This window comes from Gopherus evgoodei, chromosome 11 (assembly GCF_007399415.2).
Source record: "Gopherus evgoodei ecotype Sinaloan lineage chromosome 11, rGopEvg1_v1.p, whole genome shotgun sequence".
NCBI lineage: Eukaryota > Metazoa > Chordata > Testudines > Testudinidae > Gopherus > Gopherus evgoodei.
Genome location: NC_044332.1, coordinates 18,694,638 through 18,717,762, shown reverse-complemented (window position 1 = coordinate 18,717,762; position 23,125 = coordinate 18,694,638). Strand labels below are relative to the sequence as shown.

The 23,125-nt window shown below is 39.2% G+C and overlaps 1 protein-coding gene across 1 annotated transcript in view; it reads left to right on the top strand.

Moving 5' to 3' along the window:
* The window catches only part of PARD3B (par-3 family cell polarity regulator beta), a 693,368-nt gene that overhangs the window by 459,516 nt on the left and 210,727 nt on the right, over positions 1 to 23,125 (top strand).

Below are 23,125 nucleotides of genomic sequence, written 5' to 3'. Positions count from 1 at the left end.
GTACAGATTAGCAAAAAAAATCCTCTTTTTTTTTTTAGTACAAATAATATATTTTATTGGTCTACAGCAGGGGTCGGCAACCTTTCAGAAGTGGTGTGCCGAGTCTTTGTTTATTCACTCTAGTTTAAGGTTTCGTGCGCCAGTAATACATTTTAACATTTTTAGAAGGTCTCTTTCTATAAGTCTATAATATGTAACTGAACTATTGTTGAATGTAAAGTAAATAAGGTTTTTAAAATGTTTAAGAAGCTTCATTTAAAATTAAATTATAATGCAGAACCCCCCAGACCAGTGGCCAGGACCCACGCAGTGTAAGTGCCACTGAAAATCAGCACGCGTGCCATAGGTTGCCTACTCCTGGTCTATAGAGAGAGATTGCAGGTAAAGAAAGAAAAATAGGATGCGTGCTAAATAATGGAATACAGGTTCAGGTATTCAGTCTTCAAATACTTACAGAAGAAACAAAGCATAAAATAAAAGAGTTGATATAATTGTATGGGTTACAAAAAAAGTTTGATTAAGCTGATCATGGAACACTCTAGAGAAACTATTTTCCTCCACATTTGGTCAACTCAAAGTGTAATTTAAATTGTAGCAGTAGTCACAGTAACAAAAGGTACAATAAGATGTTCTGACATTGGAAAAGAAGTGTAGCAGAGCTGTTTAATATCTTTGCAATTGTTCAAAATGCTAATGTACATTGTTCTTAATGGTTATGAGGGAGGTGTTAACTTTAGTCGAAGCAGAAGCTATAATTTCTGGTATGTTAGCGATATTGTCATTATTTAGTCTTAAGACTCTATTAAAGAGCTAGTAACACAAGTAATGATATCTAATGTCTATTTCCGACTCTTCTAACATTTAGAAATAAAACCGATGCATCCGAGAGGCAGCATATTATCACAAGAAGTGAAAGTTTGTACTTTTAGGTTGTAAATAAGTGTTTGACGGTGGAGATAATTCAGATAAACAAAGCAGAAAATATTTTAGCAAAGGCCTGTTAAAAGTTTGGAAAGGGAAGGCTCTATCAGGGGAAAGGAACATGTTGAGGAGCTTGAAGATCAGAGCAGTGCAAGGTCCCTCATTTTCTGGATGTCCAACTTAATACCCCGTGACTTGATTTACAGAAATGCTGAGCATTGAGGTCTGCAACTGAACTCAATGGGAGCCATGTTTTGAACCTATAAAGTGCTGTATAATTGTAAGTATTCTGAAAAAAACAGGTCCTAGATGCCAAATTGGGCACCCAAAATTAGTGGAAGTTTTTGACCTTAATCTATCTCTCTGTGCCTCAGCTCCTCACCTGTAAAACAGTGATATCAGGGGGTTATGAAGATAAATAAATTGTTTGTAAGCCACTGGGATATTATAGTGGTGAGCACCATAGAAAAGCTCAGGAGGAAATTAATTATTCTGTCTTGAAAGCATGGTTTGAATGGTGTGCACTAAATGAGGTGTGCGGTCACAAATTGAACAATAAGAGAAAACAAAATATTGACCACCTTCTCACACAGTGTGTCGAGGGGGAAATGGGGAGGAGTGAGAGAGCAGCGGCTAATCAGACCTGGAAGCCAACTGATAGTGCTTGTGTGACAGCACAACATTCTCTAAGCAATCAGAATGTAACACACAAAGAGAGATTACGGAAGGGGGAGCATTTATTTCTGAGAATGCTTGAGGATCTAAAAAAAGACATTGTAAACTAAAATATCACACTTGTGTCTCAAAATTTTGTATCTACTAACACTGAAAATTACCAGAGCAGAAAGAGAGAGAAGAAAAATATTTTTCCTCCCTTGATTCCTGCCATCAGCATTAGAACAATAACTTTGTTCTCATAAAAAGTGTTGTGGTTAGAGATCATGTTCATAACTCTTCCTCAGGCTCAGCAAGAGGGTGCTCACTGGCAATGGCAACAGTAGGGTGACCAGATGTCCTGATTTTATAGGGACAGTCCTGATTTTTGGGTCTTTTTCTTATGTAGGCTCCTATTACCCCCCACTCCCATCCCGATCTTTCACACTTGTTGTCTGGTCACCCTAGGCAGCAGTGAAACTGAAGAGTCTACAAATAGGCATTTGCACTGAGAATGCGTGACCCAATATATGTCTGAAGATGTTATCAGGCCCAAAAAAGCCATCTGGACATCAGCAGACGAGTCGGGAACCCTATATAAATATATATATGTGTGTGTGTAATGTGTATTCGCACACATACATAAATAAATTAATGGAGATATCTTATCTCCTAGAACTGGAAGGATCATCTAGTCCAGCCCCCTGCCTTCACTAGCAGGACCAAGTACTGATTTTGCCCCAGATCCCTAAGTGCCCCGCTCAAGGATTGAACCCTGGGTTTAGCAGGCCAATGCTCAAACCACTGAGTACGCGCACTCTCTTGCTCGCTCTCTCTCTCTCTCTCTCACACTCACACACAACTATTTAAAAGGTGCTCTTTTAAAAAATATATGTCACCAATTTAAAAAAAAATTCAAAGTGGCAGTGTTGTTTTTATATATATTGGAAATATCTTTATAGCTAAAAGAAAATGAAAACTAGAAGAAGAAAAGAAATATGCAGGGAAGAACGTGCAGTAAATAGACTCAAAGAAATGAGTAGTTTGGCAAAGTCAGGTAGCTAGACATCACAAGAGAGTGGAGGAAGCAGTAATCAAGCCTACTCTCATGGAGTGTAGTTTGCAGGAGTGCCCTCACAGGTGATGCTTGCACATAGGCCATGGCTACACTGGCGCTTTACAGCGCTGCAACTTTCGTGCTCAGGAGTGTGAAAAAAAAAACAAACCCTGAGCACTGCAAGATACAGCGCTGTAAAGCCTCAGTGTAAACAGTGCCACAGTGCTGGGAGCACGGCTCCCAGCGCTGCAAGCTACACCTGTAGAGGATGTGGAGTATGTGCGGTGCTGGGAGAGCTCTCTCCCAGCGCTGGCGCTGCAACCACACTCAGAACTTCAAAGCGCTGCCACGGCTGCGCTTTGAAGTGCAAGTGTAGCCATACCCATAGTTATGTACTTTGAGGTATAGGATAATATTTCATGAGCTACTGATAATCTGAGAAGGGGTAACTTTATACAGTTTTTAAAAATCTTTATGATCTTATTTCTTTCCTCATGGTGTGAATTTCTTGAATAAATGAAAACAGAATTTACAGAACAGTAAAAATATTTTTCTGGTATTGGAAAAAGAAAAGCCTTGGATTCATGGTTATGGGGATTACTGTAGCTTGACTGAAAATATTTTTTCTGGGGAACTAACATAGATGGCTTAGTGGATTGTGAAAGAATGAAAAGCTTTTCACATATACAGTAGAACCTCAGAGTTATGAACACCAGAGTTACAAACTGACAGTCAACCACACACTTGATTTGGAACTAGAAGTATGCAATCATGCAGCAGCTGGGGAGGGGGCAGAAAATACAATACAGTACTGTTAAACATAAGCTACTAAAAATATAAAAGGAAAGGTTAAAAAAAAAAGATTTGGCAAAGTAAGGAAACTGTTTCCGTGCTTGTTTCATTTAAATTCAGATGGTTAAAAGCAACATTTTTATTCTGCATTGTAAAGTTTCAACACTGTATTAAGTCAGTGTTCATTTGTAAACTTTTGAAAGAACAACCGTAACATTCGTTCAGAGTTACAAATATTTCAGAGTTATGAACAACCTCCATTCTTGAGGTGTTCGTATCTCTCAGGTTCTACCATAAGTCATTAGTATGAATTCAACGCAGGTTATAGTTAACATCTGATCTTTGTGCTGTAATTTATATTAAATGGGTTATACTCTGACTGACTCCTTTTGGGCAGGTGTCTCCCGACAAAAAGTAACACCAAAATTTGGAGCCTGTATTCCAAAGGTAAGCAGATACCAAGGGTCATGTCCTTAGCTAGTGTAAATTGATGTCCATTGCAGCATGTGGATATTTGATTATTTACACCAACTGAGGATCTGGCCCTTGGTCTCCAGCCCTAAATATGGTCCCTGATGGTCTGAGTGAAGGTCTGTTCGGATAGTATTTGTAGAATGGCCATCAACCACCCTTAGGTATCTGAACTAAGCAAAGGTTTCAGTGTTCTCTGCTATTAATCTTTCATATATATCAGCTCACTTTAGTTGGAGCAATAAACATTTCTGTGAACTGAAAATATTTTTTTTTTTTAAGACCAGAAGGGAACATTACGATCATTTAGATCAGGAGTGGCCAACCTGTGGCTCCGGAGCCACATGCAGCTCTTCAGAAGTTAATATGTGGCTCCTTATATAGGCACCAACTCTGGGGCTGGAGCTATAGCTGCCAACTTTCCAATGTGCTGGGGGGTGCTCACTGCTCAACCCCTGGCTCTGCCATAGGCCCTGCCCCACTCCACCCATTCCTACCCCTGAGCCTGCCGTGCCCTCACTCCTTCCCCTCCCTCCCACCCCCTTCTCCTGAGCCTCCTGAGTAACATGAAACAGCTAATCAGGAGGGGAGGGAGGGGGAGACACAGATTGGCCGGGCTGCCAGTGGGCAGGAGATGCTGGGAGCAGGGCCGGGGGGGAGCTGATGGAGGGCTACTGACATACTACTGTGGCTCTTTGGCAATGTACATTGGTAAATTCTGGCTCCTTCTCAAGCTCAGGTTGGCCACCCCTGATTTAGTTTTGCCTTCTGCATTGCACTGACCTTAAAATTGCATCCAGTGATTCCTCCATCAATCCATTCCAACAACTTGTGGCTGAACTAGAGCATACCTTTCAGAAAGACATCCTACCTTAATATAAAGATTTCCACTGAAGGAGAATTTATCACATCCCTCGATTAGTTGTAACTGTAACCTGTCCTCAATGTTATTTATCATCCCACCAATATTAGCGTCACCTGCAAACTTTGGCCCTGAGTCAGGAAAATACTGTAAGTGCATGGTTAAGTCCATTCCTTTCTGGTATTTAAGCACATGTTTTACCAAATGGGGATGCTTTCCTAAATTTGTGGCCTTATCAGTAATTATTTTATATTTTCTTCCAGATCATGGATAAAATTATTAAATAGTGTTGGGCCAAAAACTCTGTCCTATGTGGCCTGACTAGAAATACACTTATTTGTGGATCATTCTCTATAAACAATTATATTTAGAGATCACCCTTTGTCTTCCTCTGACCCTGTATCGCCTGTAGTCTGGTCCAATATTATTACTGCTAGGAAGAATCTTTGCACCCATTCTCCACCTGCTCAGCAGATGGATGGAAACTTAGCATTCTCATACACACACACACAACCAAATGTTCTAAACTTTGCACAGGTGACGTGAAGTGGAAGACCAGGGCGAGTGATTACATGTATTACATTTAGGCATTCATTTGCTTGAAGTAGTAATCTTGCTGCTGTATTTAAACTATGTGCATAGATGTGGACCATGCAAAAAAGGGAGGAGATGGAGGAGGAGATTCACTCTTTTGGAGCAACAATCCTACTCACATATTTATAATTTGCAATTAAAACAAGTCTTAGCAGGACAGAACTGTGTATGTATTTGTCAACTGTATAAACACACAAGTAATTAGTAGTATGGTAAGGCTTATTTAAGGCCCCTATTTAAAAGGCAGGCGTCAAAATCCTCCCAATAACATTGGGAAAAGGCTGTAATGGTAATGGAGACAGAGACTAACAAGAAGAGATTTAGAAAGGCTTAGTCTTTCAAGATGACATTTAGGGTTAGAGCATATTTTGTAAATGTCTCAGAGTGGAGTGGGTTTTACAAAAATACAGATTTGAGGAAACTAGCTTTATTTGGTGTCTCATTCACTCTTGCCAATTTTCTTTTTAAAAATAACTTTTTTTTATTGAAGGAACACATCATGACACACAAATCCCTCGGGGGAGCTACAAAACTCTTTTAAGAAGGATAGTACCATGTACCCAAACAGATGTAATACACAAAGTAATACACCATAGAATTAAGCCTCAACCTTAATCAACATAGGTAGTTAAGGAGGTATTTTTGTTTTATTTTTAGCTGAGGCTGGGTTTGTAAGCCAGTTGCGGATGCCAGCTAATCCCAACAATGCTGCCAAATGTCATATTAGTCCGTGTCTTTGCATATTGTATAATACTTTGTAAGACTTTCTGTTGTAGCTGCTTAGAAGAACATTTTTTTTTGCCACTTTCTGCCTGAATTGGACATGTTTTTATAACGATTCACTTTTATGGAAAAAGCCATAAAATGTTTTTCATATTTTAAGGACGCATTAGATCAGTCTGCTCAGTACTAAAGTTTTTCTTAATTTACTTATTTTTCCCCCATATCCCTTTTGCCTTCCAGAGTTTACCACTTGCATCTTATCAAAGTTGTTGGTTGAGGAGCATTTGCAAGTATCCCTTTATAGCTGCGGGTGGGTGGATGGACAGATAATTGCTGGTTAATTACTCATCTAAGTATTGCTAACAGTGAATCTGAAATATGTCTGCATATTCTCTTGCCTGTGGGAAATGTTCTGTAGGTGCAAGATTATTGCCAAAATTACACAGATCCAAATAAAGTTAGAGGAAATAAACAGAACATGGAAATTAAACTTCCCTTCTCCCCAAATCCTAGAAAGGAATCTAGTTCTCAGGCTATTTACATGCAAAGTTTGGAAGATTTTCTGAGTTATTGGTGAATGAGAAAAGAGTTATTGGTGAATGAGAAAAGAGTATTATACTTATGGAAAAATGTTCTTTTTCCACTCCTCAGTAACTCAAACATAGTTGAAGGGAGTTTTATTTATTTTTTTCCCCATTTTTCAAAAAAAGAGAGGAAAAAATCCCACCAAAACCAAAAAAACCAACAAGACTTCATTTCTGGGCTGGGCCCATACATGGAAAGTTTCAGGATAATTTCAAGAAAATGTCAAGTGTGTTTTAAAAAAAAATAGGAATTATGAAGTCCTAATGTAACTTCAGCTGTTGCTCCAGCTATTAAGAAAGCAATAATAAAAATGCTTTTATCAAACTTTTTAAAAATTCTGATAATCTTTTTAGAACACAGAAGGGGATAAAAAGGGCATGTTGATGAGGGCAGTTTTGTAGAAAACCTGCATAATCCTTTCCCAGGTCTTTTGGACTTTTTGAGAGAGAGATGTACCAGAGAACCCCTTTTCTTGATTAATAATAGGTCTGATGGAATTATATATTTGCCAGTTTGAGAGCTGTATTTTTGCTTTAGTTTAGATACATTGGCTTTTGTAACCCTTTTTCAAGAAAAAAATTATTTAAGTTTATAAACTGTAATTTCAAATGCATCAATGTTTTTGTGAAGTAACCTGTGTATATGGTCCTCAAATGTATCTGCATCTTTTATGTAGGTAATTTAAAAGCACCTTCTGGCAAAAAGTGTGATAATTTCCCAGGCTCAAACTTAACCAGCACATTTCCTCATAAACACACGTAGATAAATACAAAAAAATGGGTTTGCATGATTACTCTTGAAAATCTAGTCACAAATTGAGCCAAATTTAGGTTTAGGATTAAGAGACCTGAAAGCTGTTCTTTGATTCTGTTTTGTTTTCAAGTGCAATGAAGACTAATCTGTCAAGGTTTCTGTATTACTGGACATACTAATTATTGCTATAGGTGATTTTGTTTGCACTCAGGGATTACAGTTAAGGGGGTGGCTGGCTGAAATATACTAGGTTCAACTGTGAGGAAGCGCTTGAGACTGAAAATCTCAATGTCCACTGGAGCTTTTGTGCATAAGTGTTGCAGGATCTTCACAGACAGAGATGCATTTGTGTTTGTAGTCTGCTAATCTAAAAGTGGTTTTCTGATAAGGTTAATGCCCACATAATTCCTCAGGGCCTTCACATAGGGTTTAATTGCCACTTGGCCAACAAATGTTTGTTTATTTTCCTGTGTGGAATTCCAGGGGACCCAGCAATGCAAACTATTGACTGATGGAGGGCAAACAAAGAAAATACAGTATTTTATGTTCTTTTAATTCAGGTCCAAGTGGATTTGGATTAAGTGTTTATTCAGTTTGCTGGCTGCTTCAGATGCTGTGGCATATTGATTCCTTTTATTACTAGCAGCCATTTAACCTGACCTCTCCCAGATCCAGTATTTTAAAAGCCACAAATTTTAACTTTACTTATGAGCAAAGGCTGAAATGCTGTGAAAGCCTTTTTATTAGCCGAGCTTTCCCTTGCTCCATGTTCATGTGTCACCCATGGCAACAATATTTAGAGCTTCTTAAATGAGAGTGTCTGTTGGGCAGTTATGGGGGGAGGGGGCACGGGGACGGCAATAAAATGAACTCATAAACATCTCCAGTGTGCAGGATTCACTGAGCAGAGAGCAGGCAGGTGTACAGAAGAAATATAAGCAAAGGATTTTCCCCCATTTATTTTGTTAGGGATTTAGTTTTCTGCTAGTCTTATAATTTCTGCAGAAGGAAAAAAAAAAGGATTATTTTATGCAATGATTTTTTTTTTAATTGCAGGTTAAATCAGTAACATCGAAATGTTTTTCTTCGCTCTCCTAACCCTGGCTTTTCTTTTATAATAATGATAATCTTCTCTTGTTGCTATAATACCCTTGATTAATCCCCAAAATTATTCTTGAAAAATTTTTCACTGCAGAGCCCCATATGGGTGTGTGTGTTTGTAAAAATGTGTCCAGACTGAAACTTGCTGTAAAAAATTGGCTTGGCACTTCTTAATTTAATCAATTGTAAATAAGATGACTGATTTAAAAGGATTTTTTTTTCATTCACATGCAAATAACTCAGAAACAGCTTCAGTTAGAAAACACTGAAAAACTAGAAGTTAATAATAAGATTTTTTATTTTCAGTTTTTAATTTCAATATGGATATGTATATAAGGTATGTTTTTTAAAAATCTGATTGCAAGATCAGAGCCTAAGATGATTAAGTGGTTACTCTGGCCCTGATTCAACAAACAGTTTAAATACATGCTTAAATCCCACTGAAGTCAGTGGAATTTAAGAATAGGCTTAACTTAAAGCATATGCTTAATTACTTGGCTAAATATAGATGGATTTAAATATGTGTCTAAAGTTAAGCATTTGCTGGAGTGCTTTACCAAATCAAAGCTATAAGTATAATTTCCATTGACTTAAGTCAATGGGGTTTTTACCTTTGATTCCAATGAAATAGCATCAGGCTCCATATTTCCAGTCCCTGGGGCAGCAGAGCTTTGTGTCACTCACCAGATCTCTATCCTGTGGACCTACTGTGCTCTACCATGATTAACATTTTGAAAAGATGTTCCACTTCCTTTCTTTCTTTGGCTTTAATCCACATCTAATGCAGAAAATTAGGGCAAGCTTTTTACATTGAAGTCATTGCAAAAGGGGCAGTATTTCCCAATGTATAGATAGGCTAAATTTAAAGGAACAAGGAAATGTCACACTGGGAAAATATACCTGTCTTAAAACAAATCCATATACCTTGTATCTATCTGTTTGTTTGTTTGTTTATTTATTTTTAAAGAAAAACTGCCTATTTTGCTGATTATCAGAGCTTTTATTGTTTAAACAAGCGTTTTCTTCCTCAGCCTGTCAGCCTTTATTATGTTGCGCATGGGTAGTTCCGTGTGCCCACATGGAGCCATGTTGAAGCACATGCAGGGGTCCTTCTGTGCATAATACGTTGCAGAATCAGGGTCTGAATTTGTTTCTGAGGCAAGTCATTATTGTGGATTTGAGATATCTGTCATTTCCTTAGCAACAGACTGATGTAATAAAAACAAGGTTATTACTTCACTGCAGTATCAAGCAAGAACAGAAACTGAGTGAGAAGGCTCAAATGAAAATATTTTCAACTAAAGAAAGGGAAACTGAAACTAGCAAAGTAAATGGCATCTTGTGTAAATGTCCACTTTTTTCATATTTCTCAGAAAAAGAAGTCTCTCTCAAAGAAATGTGTTGTCTAATTGATTTGCCTTATTTTCCCCCGTATCATCCTTCCTCCTGCAGTCTATGAAGAATCATCCTACTATGCTCAGACGTAAAATTTAACATTCTAGATAGCCCCATGTTCTCACACACATAAGTGAAGTTGCGTGGACATTAGCATTGGGCCCCTCATTTATTGTGCAGCTTTGGATTGGGATCAAAAAGGTTGTTTTAAAATGTCTGTGCCTTTGTAATCTAGATCAATTTATTGAAAGTATCACGTTCCCTGGTCATCTGTAACATGGAAAAATCTGTGATTTTTATCAAAGAGAGAGGAGAATCAAAATAAACAGGGCACTGGAATTCTTACTACTTTTCAGTTTTGGACTGATCAATTTACAGATTTCCTGAACTCACTCGGAATCATATTTTCTGAAACCTGGAGATTTTCCAGTCTGTTTGGCCTTTCCCATATGCATTCTCCAGTAGTAGGTTGTAACAGCTAAATCCTAGAATGCATTTAATAGACATAAATCATCCTTAGGAGAAATCTCCTGTTTTGAAGATGATAAATTAGCTTAATTTATTCCTAGAGTCACACTAACTGCAGGCCCTTCATTTTGCACCAAATGGGGAAAAAACTACAAGCTGTCTCGGGGTAGAGGCTCAAATTCCTATGAAAACATTTTACTGCATGTACTTCTGTGGTATAAAGTAAAAGTTTGTGTCAAAGGTTAAACTGTGCCATCAAATAAAGAAAGCTAATTATTCTAATCAAGGGCATCAAATTTTGTGAAGAGACTAACTTAGTTTGTATTTTGTCTGAAATGTTCATCACAAAGCTAAACATCCCTTTGCTTGAAATTAACTTTCTTCTTAATTCGTACTCTTATTTCTGTGACTCTGTGAAGCTCATTACCATTTTGCAGAGATGTATAGAAAAACTCATGTTTAGTGACAGGCAGTTTTTCTTCTTGAAATAGTAACACATTGCCTCACAACTGCAATATCTGTTAGTGGTAGACTATCGAGAATGGCTGCACCAGTGTTGGTTCCCAGCACAGCGTAGTCCTGCATTTCTGACTAATATCTAGTGACTGTATTAGTCCATGCATGTCCTCCTCAGCTAACAAACAGCATCCTTTCCTGGCCTTCAAGATGTAAACCGCCATTATTCATAGTTGAAATTGTAGATCATACAAGTATGAACTAATTTGCAATCATCATGTAGAATAAAGTAGATTGAAATGTCAGTAAATCTTAAGTCTGTAGCAAACTTTTTCAATCAGAGAACTTGTTAAATTCCCCGATGTGTTGATTTTTCTTTCTTAGATGTATCTGTCAGGTGTAACATTATTCAGCACTTGGTATTTCTGCTTCTAATTTAGGATACTTGGCTTGAAGTAGAAACCAACTAGAAGATGCATGTTATCTCTTATTTGTGAATGCAGGAAATTAAGTACATTCTCCTTGCTTTTATCAAGTCTTTCATAATGTCTTCCATGCTAAATGAACCAGCGCTGAAAGGGCCATAGCATCATTAAGATCTCTATACACAAATAGCCTCTGATAGCTACTTATTTGAAAAGCACAAACTAAACAGTGCAATGACTTTGATTTGGAAAGGAGGGGTTTCATTCTGAGCATCTGAGTGTTGATGTTTTAGGAAGAGTGAGAGAGAGAGAGAAAGAGAGAGAGAAGTCCTTTTCAACTGTACACGTTGTGACGCCTACCAGAAATATATGTAATCATGTTAAACTAAGATTGTTTGCAAAAAAGTGAACATCAATTAACTGAGGGACTGTATAATCTTATGAGACTATCGTGGGCAGGGACCATGACACTCTCTCTCTTTTCTGTGGTACCTTGTGCCACAGGTTGTTAATGACAACTACTTTCTCTTGTGACCTAGTGCTTATTAAAAGGGAAACTTACACTTTTTCTTTTATACATCAATTTATTTAGAGGAGGATTTTCAAAGGCATAAAGGAGAATTAGGCAATCTACTTTCACTGGCTGCCTGCCTCCCCTTTTGCCTTTGGAAATCCTCCCCCTGACCTTAGGTTGACCAAGTATGTTGTTCTTGTCTACTTTACTGTAGTTTGAATACTTCTGTGTGTGGTTTTTGGGAAGCCGGAAGGCACTATTTTATGAGCTTGATCCCAGTACCTTAACATTCTGTACAATTGTGACCCTGCCTTACTCTCCTGGACCAAGAGCTACACTGCTTCTGTAATTCTGTTTTCCTTTTCAACTCTGCTGTGTCAAGTTAAAAATAGGAATACATTGTCTGCTTATTTACTAGTGTAAATTAATCAGTTGACCAAACACATTTTTAGTTTAACATCAGCACACATGGGTATCAGCACAGTCATACAAAATTCAGCCTATTCCATCAGTTCCTTTGCATGTAAGCAAAAGATCAAGGTCATATGCCCAAGTCAAGTCATGGCAAGTCAAGGTTGGGTCAGGTTATTCTTTGCCAAATGACTCTGTAGTTCAGTAGTCTGGCTGTTGGGAGTGGTTTTGTTAACAATATTCACTTTGTCCCAGCTCCCAGAGATGTAAATGGTAGGATATCCACTCTCCTTTAGTAAAAATTATTTTTTGCCTGTTCAGCTATTAAAAAAAAACCAAAACAAAACACTCTCGGCATGCACCATGCAGCAGAAAGTAGTAATACATATTCAGGGTTTCAGCAGATCTGATTCCTGACCATTCATAATCTAATACAATGTTGTATTTAATAATTATTCCATTCCTTTTTCCCTTCCATTTTTCCTCAAAAATGGTCATAACCACATTATAGCTCTAAATACTCTCTTTGAAGCATGTTATTATTTTTGTTATTATGATGAATCACCACGTACAATATAGTATTAATGATAAACATGAGTTCAGGCTGTTTTAGGGGCTTTTTTATTAACATAGCCAATACAGGTTGATACCTCTTCCTGTTCCCCTCTTTCTTCAACCTCATTTCCTGCACCTTTCTGGATGGCCATTTCTCTCCTTAATGGTTTTGTTATTTACCTATTTACCAGTCTTCTAGGTGGCTGAACAAGGGGCAGCATGCCTCAACCTGGTCTGTTCCCATCTGGTTTAAGAGATGAAGGTGTAGGTTTGTTTGCATGTTGGAGAGAGAGAGATGGGATGTGAATGGAAATGTATGACCCATACAAAGACGGAAAGGTAGAAACAGGAAGAAAACTTGTTCTCTATTTGTATATCAAAGAAGAACATAGTTATCGTATTGGTGTCAAAGAATGAATCAGGCAAGCAGTAGAGCTACATATGACACAATTTTCCTGTTAAAGGTAATCACTTACAGAATGCTTCTTTGACAGGATCAGAAAGAGGGAAATTGCCCACCTAACATGTGGTCCAAAATAAATTTTGGTCTCCAAGGAAAGAAATCATTGAGATCAGAAAGACATGATCTCCAATGCTTTGGAAGTTAGACTAGGAGATAATTATTTGAGCCGTCATGGAAAGAAAGAAAGATCTGCATAGCATAAGCTAAATTTAGATCTTGGAATATTGCACGTAAACACTGTCAGAATTATTCATTTTGAGTTGGTCCTGTTTCTGTTTATGAAGTATTCCTGATTTTATTAATATATTTTTTTGTTCATAAGTATTCACTGAATCATCTAGACTACCAGTTTTCAACCTAGGACTTTACACAGATGATTCACCTACAACATTCATTATTTGCTGGTTTTGTTTGTGATGTTTAATTGGTCACCTAAGTCCCAGAGTATTGTTTCTGGAAAAATATGAATGAAAAACCCTCTTGTTTGAACACAAATGTCCTGGTTTACATGTGAGTTCAGGTGTTTATAAGAACAACCACCAGTACCCAAAGAACCATGTGGAAAAAAAAACTACTTATGAATACTGTATAAATAGTATGGACATTGTCAAACCAAACAGCCATTCATAACTCGAAGGATTTTTCACATATGCTGCTTATGCCATATTCAAGCAGCTCTACTAGCAGGCCATTTTTGAACTTTGTGTATTAGGAGCAAAACAAATTTATCAGGGCATATAAGAGAACTGATTCATCAGTAAGAGAAATCTAATAATAGACTATAACAATTTGAGTAAAGATGATCTACAAAGGATAATAGAGAAGGGTTCACCAACTTTTTGGACACTGCGGTTAAGTTCAGATCAGTCTATCACAAAAGGGTTGTGGCACCAACAGAAAGGGTCCCGAGAAAGGCCAAAATTGTCAGAGGAAAGAAAATATACATAGGAGAGGAGATTTTAAAAATTAGGTTATATGTATTTTAGCAGTAAAGGTATATAAAAATAATGAACAGCTTACAGAAAGTAAATCGGGTGCTCCTATTTACCCTTTATCATAAAACTAGAACAAGGGGACATCCAATAAAATGAAAACACAACAGGTTTAAAACTGATAATAGGAAATATTTTGTACACAGTGAATTAACCTGTGAAAGTCATTGCTTCACTATTTGTGCCCAAAATCTTGTTAGGAATCAGTAAAGGAATAGATATTTAATTTACATGAACAGTAAGAATATCTACAGTTATTGCATAGGATGGATTTTGTACAAGGGATATAAATTCTCATGCTTCACCATATAAGCCAATCTTAAATTGCTGATGGGGAGGGAGTGAGGGGAAAACTTCCAAAAAGAGCAGTCTATTCCATAATTGTTCATTATGTGGTTTTGTGCATCTTAAAGCATCTGGTAATGGCCACTGTCTGTGAAAGGATAGTAAAGTAGAGGACTCATTCGTCTGCCTACTTGTGGCTGTTCCTACATCTCTTAATAAGTAGATTGACTAGCACGATTGTCACAGCCTCACGAAGAAAGATGAAGGAAATAGAAACTGAAATGGAGAAGGTGTTAACTGTAAAACTGTCTGAGAGTTAGACCTAACTCTCCTCTTAAAGTAAACACCTTCACTAAATATTCCCATTTTAATAAGGGAATAATTTAATAATTGATAGCACCGTCATCAATAATGAAAAATTTAATCAATGTTTATCTGGATTCAGATATTCTTTCATTGGCAGATTTTAGTGCTAGAGCGGGAAGTTCCAGTGTTGCGAATGAAATCTCAGACTAAATGATTATAGCCTGAGGAAAGGGGGAACTAAATGCTCAACTATTAATCTGTTAGAGAAGGGCCTTGATAAGCTTTTGAATAAATGAAGATACCTTTTAAAATGACAGAATATGGGGAGCTCACAGATGAAATTTCACTTTCATTTCTGGTGAGTGGGAAATGTAGTTAACCTTTAGTATTTCTGCACATCTTTTCAAGGTAACACAATGTTTTATAATATTAGGCCATAAAATGATCACAAGCTATTGAACTTTTGCTTTAATTTTAGGGACATTAGCAGGGATTTAAATTATTTAATGAATTTACTAGATGAGTAAATAGTGCTGTGTTGTTTTTCCTCTTTTGAACAGCAAACCTAAAACATTACATGAAAGTGGCTAAGTGTTCTTCTTAGGGGAAAAAAACAGGGGAAGTTCCTAGTTATTGCTAAAATTAATTCCTCAGGGGGACTTTCACGGTAGGACAAGCTGGCAAAATAAAGAATGCTTATACAAGAAGTTAAATACTTAGCCATTAACTGTGTTTCCCATGCAGTTGTTGAAGATTTAAGAGTCTTCTCTCACAACCCAGATTTTACTGGATAATATGGAATCATATAATGAAAGACTGCATCTTAATATGTACACACAAACTGTCTGAGGGCTGTGGTGGGATGGGGAAGAGGTGTGGGGTAGAGTGAGGGGCAGGAGCTCAGTAAGATGGTGTGTAGAAACATGAGCAGATGAGGGGGAGGAGTTAAAAGCTTGGGGCCGGGACAAATTAAGGTCGCACAAGTAACTTTAATTCTGGCATTTCCTAACTCGTGCGTGCTTGACTTTGCAAAAAAACAATGCTCTCTCTCTATGTAAGCGACTGCATTTAAAAAATAAAAACACTGAAAATTTAAAAAAAAAACATAATTTCTTTGTGGAATTATATTGACCCCCACATGGGTCATCTGTAGCGCTGCAATCTTTATATCCATAAAACAGTCTGTCACTTGAGCTAATGGAGCAACTGGTAGCAGTAGAAGGTGGTTACCTGGGATGGGGATGGGGATGGAGACGTACACTTTGCCGGTTGGCTTCACAGGTATTTGCTACACAGTAAGGGAGTGTAGAGACTCCGGAATAGTGGGTTCAAGTCCATATTCTGTAAGGGATTGCTCTCAAGGGGTTACAGAGTCCTCTTCCTGTGTCCTCTTCTGTTTCCAACCCACCTCTTCCTACCTCTTTCCCCTCCTCTGCTGCACACCCCTCTTGCCCTATTCTTGTTCCTGTCCTCCCAGGTTCCTACCCTATCTTCCTCCTGCTTCTGCCTCTATCCTTTCTCTTGTTCCTAGCCCCCATCTGCTCCTGCTTTTAACACACCTTCCTACTGAGGTCCTGCCTGTCATCCCACCCTCTACTTTTTCCCCCTCCCAGACCCCCTTGCCTACCCCTCTGCATTTGAGCCAGACTGTTTCCTCATCATCACCATTAGTGCCTAGGCACTGGGCTGTAAGGTAAGTCCTCCAGGGAGTGTACAGATGTCACACTTGTACACTTTTCATGCAGTCTTTGATGCCTTGGCACACTTTCTGCTGGTGCAGAAACTAGGCAGCCTGACTTGGAGCAGTTGCAGGCTGCAGCGACACAGAGGAGTAGGGAGTTTGTTACTTCATGGCTGTCCATAGTCCCTGCTCATAATAGAGTGTATCTTGATGCCACGCTGCTCAGCAGTGGGATACACTGTAGTGCCAGGAATGGGGCACAGCATGCTGGAAGACCTAGTGAGAGGTAACATTGAACTGGCTATTACAGAACCTGTGTAACTGCAAGTGACTCCTCCACCAGCCATGAGAATCAGAATCCACTCCTAGAAACAATTCAAACAGCAGTATGAGCTGTATGTGAAAGCCTCTTGGGCAAATAAACTGGAGGATGAGCAAAAGATTGATCTACTGTTAACAGTGGCAGGCACAGAAGCCTTAGATGTATATGTGTTCCATACAGATGGTGGTGGGGAAGGAGAGAAGAGCTTTGCAGAAATAATGAAAATGTTTAAGGGTCATTTTGTTCATAGAAAAAATGTACTGATGAAAGAGATGTCCAGGATGAGACCACAGAATGAAGGGGAAACAATAGAGGAGTTTGTCAGACTTAAAACTAAAAAGTCAGTCCTGTGAATATGGAATATTAAAAGACTCTCTTTAAAGACTACATTGTTCTGTGGTGTAACAATAAGAAAGTCTATGAACAGTTTCTAAGGGAGATGGATATGACACTAGAAAGAGCAATATGTGTATGCCAAGCATCTTCAACAACAACAAAGCCTAGAGAAAGACACACACCGCATAACTGTGAGTATCAGAACTTAACCAACAAGGGAAAGTTCACGAAAAATAATTTGGCCAAAGATGAAAACTAGGAAGCAATGCCAGCGATGAGGCAACCAGCATCTGTATAGGAAATGCCCAGGATTCAGGCAAATATGTAGAAACTGTGATAAACCCAACCATTGGGCTAAAATGTGCAGAGAAAATGCATGTATTGGGTGCAGAAAGGAATTCCTTAAGTGAAGAGAAAAAGCTGTTCTTAAGCACAATACTGGAGGAGGCTGAAAACTCAAAAGATTGGCTAAATAAAATGTGCACAAATGGCACTTATGTGAGATACAGGATAAACACTGGGGCACAAGTAAATGTGATAACAGAAAATGAAATTGAGATGTAAGGAGCACAGGAAAGTGGGAGTTTAAAGAGTGTCTATGAAAGACTACAATGGAGGAACAATTCCAGTGTTGGGAGAATACAGACTGATGCTTCAATACAAAGGGAAAACAAAACAAGAGTTTCTGATAATACACGGAGACAAGAAACCAGACTCGTGCCTACACACGAGAGACGCTTGGTCTTGTTAAGAGGGTGTATACTATAGAGAGTCATAAAGATAACATAGAACTGGGTATTCAAGTATTGCTGTATGTAAAGCTGTATTCACATGAAATGGATATCTCCCAGTAAAATACAAGATACGGTTAAGAGAAGATGCAGACCCTGTGGTGCATGCTACATGAAAAGCTCGACCTTAAAAGAGAGGCTAGAAGAGGAGTTGCAAAACACGACATCAAAGACTATCATTTGGAGAAGAGAAGAGTCAACAGGTTGGATTGGCTCTTTAATAATTGTAGAGAAAAAAGGGCTATGTTCATACCCTAAGGAGCTGAACAAAAACATAAAAAGAGAATACTCCCAGTTGTCCACAAAGACATGAACTGTTGTCTGAAACAGCAGGAGCCAAGTTCTTCAGCAAATTAGATGTATCAAGGGGATTTTGGCAGATCATCTTTTGAACACAGAAAGCTCCAAGATCTGCACTTTCAAAACAGACCTTGGCAGATACTGCTTCCCAAGACTGCTTTTTGGCGTATGTTTGGCTCAAGAAAAATTTCACCGTACAATGAGCCATTTGCTAGAGGGTCTGGCAGGAGTAAAAGGGTGCATCAATGATGTAATAATTTGGGCCAGCTCTCTGATTGAGCATCAGGAATGAGGAGAGTACAGTAAATTGTAAGAGCTAATGACCAATAAGACCAAATGTCAATTTCAAACAACAGAAATTACATACTTGGCAGAGATTGGCCTCTGAGGGTAGCTTTTCCGATCAATCAAAGATTCAAGTAAACCTGAACATGATTTTCATGACTTTCCCTATAGTTGGGGCATCAAAGCAGAAACTCTCTCAAACCACTGAATACACTACACAAAAAGGGGCTTGGTGAATGAAGCACCACCAAAGAAACAGTGACTGCTTTTGAAAAAGAAAAAAGTATGATGTAATCCTGGAGTGCCAGTTGATGCCACCACAGGTGCCAGCTTCTTCCTTTCGCTGAGGGTGCCCAACCCCCACCCAGGCCCAGCCCGCACTCCACCCCTTCCCCCAAAACACCGCCCCTGCTCTGCCTCACCCACCCCTTCCCCCAAGATGCAGCCCTGCCTCTTCCTTTTCTGCCCATTCCGCCCCCTCCACCGAGCATGCCCTATCCCCACTCCTCCCCCTCTTTGCGATTGCCTCCTGCATGCCACGGAACAGCTGATCGTGGTGGGCGAGGGGCACTGGGCAGGGAGGGGGAGGAGTTGATCAGCAGGGCCACTGGTGGGCAGGAGGCGCTGAGGAGGGGGCAGGGAGGAGCTGGCTGCCAGTGGGTGCTAAGCACCAGCTATTTTTTTTTCCCGTGGGTGTTCTAGCCCTGGAGTTGGCACCTATGGATGCCACATAGTAAAGGCAGACACTCTCCCAAGAGCACAAGTGCCATCTGACAATAGATAGTCTGGAACGGACAGTAAACATCCATGTGAACATGACAAGTGGCAGGTATATGGGATGAATTGTATATAGAAACAGCAAAAGGTGAAATGCTGCAAGGAGTGATACAAGCAGTAAGCAAAGGAGTCAAAAATCAGCCCTTCCCAGCTGCATACCCCTACTGTAAAAAGGAGGTTTCAGTGATCTCAGGAGTGCTCTTGAAGGGAACACACATTGTGGTTCTCCAAGTGTTGAGAAGGAAAATATTGGAATGAATACATGAAGGGACCTGGGAATGACCAAAACAAAAAGGAGAGCTAGAGAAGTTGTTTTCTGGCCACAGATGAATAGTAACATCAAAGTGATGGCAAGCAGCTGTGGAACATGTCAGAAGTACAGAACTCCTCTACAACTGATGTATAAATACTCAATTACCAGATAAAAACAAAGGATGACCAAGGCTATGGCTATGCTGCAGCATAATTCGACATAAGTTACGTCACTCGGGGCATGAATTAGCGACTTCCCTGAGCAATATAACTTATGCCAACTTGAACACCGGTGTTGACAGATGATGTCAATGGGAGAGGTCTCTCCCATTGGCTTAGAGCGGCTCCACTAGCAGCTTTTTTAGTGTTCCCAGAGCCGAAGAAGTCTGTTGATAGTGAGGAAAGGACTGGGAAAGTAGAATCAGACACAATTTTACAATAAAAAAGCAAGACCTCCCACAGTTACGAAAACAAAGAGTGAGAATTGGGCAAGAGGGGCACTGGCCAGTCAAAGTTAGTGATGGAAGAGTCACCTCACTCATACTCAGTGATCACAGATGAAGGCAGAATCTTACTAAGGAATCTTAAGTGTCTGCTCAAAGATACCTGACAACTTGGCATGGTTATGTGTCCGCTCTCACTTCACTTAAGATTAAAGCAATTCATAAACTGACCCTGTATTGATCATGAGACTGACCAGTCTGTTACAAATGAGGATTTGATGAAAGAGGGTTTGCAATGCAGCAGATTGGGAAGACTGCTGAAACACTCTAAGGGATTGAATGAGACATGTTAGGGTTGTGTTTAAGTGACCTGAACAGTTGAGTCAGAGTTACTGTAATTGTAATGATTTGATAGTGTTTTAGTTCCATCAGGAAATTTTAAAAAGGGATCTAAAAAAAGGAAGTTGTGTTTTGAAGTAAATCCTCCAGAAAGTGTACAGATGCTACATTTCCCGTACACTCCAGATACAGGCTTTGTTTTTTTAGACACACTGCATGGCTGGGGGCAGAAACAAAGAACACCCACACAAGGCAGTCGCAGGCTGCAACTACATAGACTAGTAGGAAGTTTCTTGCCTCTTTGTATACATAGGTCAATTCATAATAAAAAGTTTACCTTGAACCAGGGTTGCTCATCAGTGAAATTCAACAGGCAGGATAGTCTTCCAGCCTGAATTGTTGGCTTATTTCTATTTATGATACCTAGGTTTTTATATATTACTTCTTTCTTGTGGAGGTGGGAACTCTGTACATGACCTTCTCCAAACCTGCTGTTAACAATGCTCTATTAATTATTTGCCAGTGATGCAGGCAGCAGCTGCTCCCCATGGAAGTCAAAGGCATCACCTCTGTAATAACCTTGCCTACATTTGTCCAGACAGAAGTCCTAACCCTAGGTCTGCTTCATGGCCCAGTCCAGTTCCAGGGTTGTATTTAGTTTAGCTGATGCAGCGTACCATGCTCTAAGTTACTGAGAGCTGTGTAGTGGCTTCCTGTCCAAACCTAGCAATCAGAGCTGTTTTCTGACTGAAAAGCTCTTTCTGTGCTGATCAGAGAGGTTTTCACTTTGCCCTTTCTTTTGCAGTGATTATGCTTCTCTTGTCTCTTGTTCCTCACTCTCCGCCTGAGACAGACACCACAGTACCTTTTACTGATGCACACGTTTTGAGTGATTTTAAGCACCTTTATGTTTTATGCAAGTCAATGCTCTAAATCCATTTTAGCACTCACTAATTTGGCAATAATGGTAGTCTCCAGAATGGCAATTAATGAACAAAAGAAGGTTGCACTTCGTGACCTAGCAACCAGGTTTCCCTTAAACTGGGTTTCTGTCTTTTCATTTTTTTTTTAACCTCATGTCAAAGTCCCAGGGAATGGCAGTGTAAATTGCTTTGTGTAGACTCTTATGATGATTCGACATTTGGTGCCAATGCTTAGCTTTTCCCATTCCTTTTTAAGATTTCACTAATTGCATTTTATTTATTTCTCGGCTCTTATTTTTCACACAAAAAAATGGATGCTTAAAATGACTGAGACTTATTCCAGAATTGCTGAAATAACAGCATAGTATCAATATTTCTGGTTTTCTTGTGATCCTAGAATCTCTTCAGTAGGGACAGTCAGTGAAATTGTTTGTGATAGTCTCTTGTTCTGATGTCATCCAGCTACTTGTGGTGGTAACATCTATCGACACTGTTTTATATTGTGCCTTTTAGTATGGCTTACTCTGAAGCCTTGGAGTGCATGAGCTGTTTCTATTTTCTACCTTTATTGGTTCCTTTTCCTGGCTTATCATATACAAATTAAGTAAAAACCAAAATACTGTTTCAATTTGAGTCATATCTATGCATTTCTTACATTTTCCTCTGGATTAGTGTATCTCAGAACTCTCACTTTTTCTTTTTAGCTTTCCCGCCTCTTGAAATCCATTTTTGTAAGTGAAAAATCTTGATGAATTGCAGTGTGGTGCAGCAATTATATTAGCGGTAGCCTCCCCCAAAAATTTGGTCAGCCATGAGATGGATGTGTTCATAGACAGAAGACATCTGCTAGGAATCTACTTGCTTCTCCTGGCAAGGAAAGAGGCAGCATCACTGGGCAAACAAGTTTATATTTTGTTTGTTTTGCTTGAAATCTTTATGCTTTGTTGCTGAAAAACATGCTGAGTGTATTGATAGCATAGGACAGTGATCAGCTTATGTGACTTGAAGTGAAGGCTTTGGATGAAGACCTTGTAGGAGATCTGGAGATATATTCTCACACAAAATTTGTTTGCAAATATCTACCGCCCATGCAATTGAAGCCATTCCAAAAGCCAGAAATTTGTTTTTCATAAGTATTTTTGTGAGTTCTAAGGATGCATCATCTCTAACAGGGACCTTTCAGCAATGTCCTGAGTTGGGGTGATTGCTGTCAGCAGGAAGCAGGTGATTGGGGCGGTGAATGGAATGGGCGGCACATCCGGGTCTTCAGCAGCAATTTGGTGGCAGGTCCCTCAGTCCCTCTCGGAGGGAAGGACTGGCCGCCGAATTTGCCACCGAAGAATGAAGTGGGGCGGTAGAGCTGCAGCCAAAGTGCCGTCAATTGCAGCTTTTTTTTTTTTTTCCTTCCGCTTGGGGAGGCAGAAAAGCTTGAGCCAGCCCTGGCTGTCAGTACAGGAATCATTGCAACCTTCACCTTAAATTTGGTTGGGGAGAGCTCCCGAACACCACTGGTAAAATGTCTCTTTGTTTAACTTGATGTTGTTAAAATTAATTACATTGATTGCATTGTATTTTAAAGCCACTGAGTAATGGATGTGCACAATTAAACATGTATATTATTGATCAGAACCTGTCATCAGCATGAATGAACGTCCTCTAGAATGGTAGTTCAAGCATGAAGGGACTTATGAATCTTTAGCGCATATGACATGTAAATATCTTTTGACACCGGCTGCGACAGTCCCATGCGAACTCGTATTCTCACTTTCAGGTGACATTGTAACAAGAAGCAGGCAGCATTATCTCCTGAAAATGTAAAGAAACTTTTGTCTGAGCAATTGACTGAAAAAAAAGTAGCACTGAGTGGACTTGTAGGCTCTAAAGTTTTACAGC